The sequence below is a fragment of the Asparagus officinalis genome, chromosome 7 (assembly GCF_001876935.1).
Source record: "Asparagus officinalis chromosome 7, Aspof.V1, whole genome shotgun sequence".
Taxonomy (NCBI): Eukaryota; Viridiplantae; Streptophyta; class Magnoliopsida; order Asparagales; family Asparagaceae; genus Asparagus; species Asparagus officinalis.
This window is the reverse complement of record NC_033800.1, coordinates 737,621-740,682: the sequence shown is the minus strand read 5'-3', so window position 1 is coordinate 740,682 and position 3,062 is coordinate 737,621. Positions and strand designations below refer to the sequence as shown.

At 33.9% G+C, this 3,062-nt stretch overlaps 1 protein-coding gene across 8 annotated transcripts in view; it reads right to left on the bottom strand.

Annotated features, from left to right (window-relative positions):
* The window catches only part of LOC109850585 (RNA polymerase II C-terminal domain phosphatase-like 2), a 26,809-nt gene continuing 24,614 nt past the window's right edge, over positions 868–3,062 (bottom strand). For 5 of the 8 annotated variants that reach the window (XM_020420626.1, XM_020420627.1, XM_020420622.1 and 2 more), the window contains exon 16: positions 2,099–2,875. The gene's annotated coding sequence lies outside the window, so the exon portion shown is untranslated. Of the gene's footprint in view, positions 958–1,094; positions 1,143–1,240; positions 1,343–2,098; positions 2,876–3,062 lie in introns of those variants that run through there. The other 3 variants (XM_020420623.1, XM_020420624.1, XR_002249470.1) reach the window with 2 other exon arrangements.

Genomic DNA, 3,062 nt, shown 5'->3' with positions numbered 1-3,062 from the left:
CTAAAATTTTGCAATTTTCATAAGCTATAATCTATGATTTTTGTTCAACTGTGACTGAAAGGCAACTACGCATTTGTACTACAAATTCACGAAGTTGATGGGTTATAACCTATGATCATTGTCCATCTTCGTCCGTCTCAACGTAATGACAATTAATTACGCATATATCAAAATTCATGATAATTATAGGCAATAACATATTTGTTTTTTCATTTTTGTACTTTTGAGCAATGTACCTCAAATTTTCACTATTTTTATTCGGTAAGAAAAAATCTTAACCATATCCGCATTTATCGGAAATGGATACGGTTCGGATATTTGAGAATCGGATCGGATATGATCACGGATATAAACAGATATTCGACATAAATCTATTAGACATATAATCTTCATCCAAAACCATCAATTAAAAACTAAAATTGAGTACAAATTTATTAGATATATAATCTTCATCCAAAATCTTCAGTAGCACAACCCAACTAAAACAATAGTGTCAGGAATTGTAACCAAACTACAACAATCATATCCAGAATTTCAAAGGTCTATGAATTGAAAGTTGAAGGCAAAAAAAATCAGACAACATTCAACATTCAACATTTCACAACATTCAACATTCAACAAAAAGTTCATGCCACAAAACAATCTCCAAGTCATTAAACAATCTCAAGACACAACAAATACAGCCTAATCTTAAATCTCCATGTTATCGCTAACATAGGATCCACCCCCTTCTGACATTCATACTTATGTTCCTTCTTTCTCTGCTGGACTTATCCCCACTTTTTCTCTCTTTTTTGTGTCTTAATCATGTACCTCATTACTAAATTGCAAAAACTCATGTGCTTAAAACAGTGTAAGGTTACACTTATCACATAGGTCCCTTTCCCTAGGAAAACCGCATCTCTCTCCTCTATGACGCTCGGTTTAATAGCAACATTTGAGATAGCAACATTGGAGCTGAAGACAAACATTTCACAAATCAGTTTATGAAACTGATTGTATGATTTTGAAATGGAATTAAGATGATATTTGTCCAACATAGTATAGCAAATGGTAACTCAGAAAAAAGACTACAGGTGCAAAAATAGCCATACCCTCTTATCAAATCTCATCATCCAAGTCGTAGACCTCCATGATATCACCTTGTAAAAAAACGAAAAAAAACAAAAGAACAATTGTCATGTTAAATATAGAAAAATAAAAATTTCAAGTCATGTGTTTATTGAATCAAATAACATACCTAATGGTGCTTTTACAAAGGTCTCGACAATCTCCATGTCATCGTTATCCACTATCTTAGACACATCAAGAACATCATCCTTTCTAGTTTCAACTTGTGTAACTACACAAAAAAAATAGAGAAAAACATATAATCATTAGATGCTCATTAACCAAAAATAAAAAGATAAACTTTGTACAAATTTATTATTTACCCCATTGTTCCGTTTTAATCCGATCTTGTGTGCATATCAATGCCTCCACCGTATATATTATCATTCGGCTTCTATAACAATGAATTACACGTCCACCGGCGCTAAATATGCTTAGCTGCTTTTAAGTAAGCGATTTCTATGGATTATATTTTCATTTGTTTTCATCCGGTGGCAATTAAGTAAGCGATATTTTCTTAGAATTCTACAGATTTCAAAAGACGCATAAATTTCTTATGCGTACATATCAATAACATAAATACTCTTCGTGCGACTACAAATGCTTGTCTGGTTGAGTAAGCCTTAGTGCTCAGAGAAAATCACTAATTTCAAAAGTAGCCTAAGTTTATCTACGAACGGACTTCAACGAAATAAAAACTCTATAAAAGGGTACAAATACTCATTAGGTTGAAAAAGTTAAACTTTGCTATAACCCTTAGAAAATTGCAAAAGTCGCATAAATTTATTCATGCATGCACTTCAGTGGTTTAAAAACTCCATTACGGCACTGCAAAGTACTTATTTAGCGAACAAAACAAACTTCAAAGGTTATGCAGCCAAAGAAATCGCATATTGAATGGCATTAATTATTCCTCAAAAAATGTAATGATTTGGTCTAAAAAGCCAAAATGAAACTGTACATACAAAATACAACATTGCAAGGCAAATTGAGACCGAACAAACTTCAAACTAGTGTAACCATACGATGTTAGCAAAATGGAAATTCTTTCCAATGATGACAAGCTTCTCAACTTCACCAGAAATCTCGAGCTAAATAAATGATAAAGACATTATCACAGGCCAATAGTCCGTTACTGAATCATTCAACATGGCAGGAGAAATAAACTCGGCAAGCTTTAGATTTTAAACATGGAAAACTGCTTCATATCCATAAAACGCTCCAACGTGTAGCTTTTAAAAAAGAATATTACAACGCAGCGTAAACAAAAAGAAATGGCTGCTTCATTATATACTCCTGCCGTTATTGCAAACCCCAAAGGTTCAGAATGCTGCTGACAGAAATTAAAAGTCGGCTGCAAATAGATCAGCCACAGGAGCAAATATGGGATTTTAGGCACAAGCTCATGGTATGATGTCATCCAATTAGACTGCCACAGAAGGGTCATATGCAAGATGACGCTACTTAATAACAGTTTACTTAGCCCAGTTAAGATGCTCACCCACTTAACATGCTCACACACCAAATCCAACACGAGCATGAAAAATGTGCGACATCACGCTAGTTAGCAGCAGTTTACTTAGGCCAACTAAAAACGTTTACACACCTTAACGATCAAAACAGGCACACCAAAAAGAAGGCAGGTTCTTTTATGCGAACCAAACTCGCTAGGATGCAGATTCCCGTCATTTATCAAGAGATAGATTATGTTGAACTTGCAAAATTCCTTGCTTGGTGCATTTATTCTGAGCGCATTTGGTCTGACCTGAGCAAGAAAATGAAATTGCAACCCAAATTGAAAACAAAATAAGCTGTGAAGAAAGGACGCTGAATAGCTATATCTCAAAACATTAATCAAGAGAACAATATTTTGCATAATACATGATACAATAGAAGTCCATCAAAACATTAATCAAGAGAACAATATTTTGCATAATACATGATACAATAGA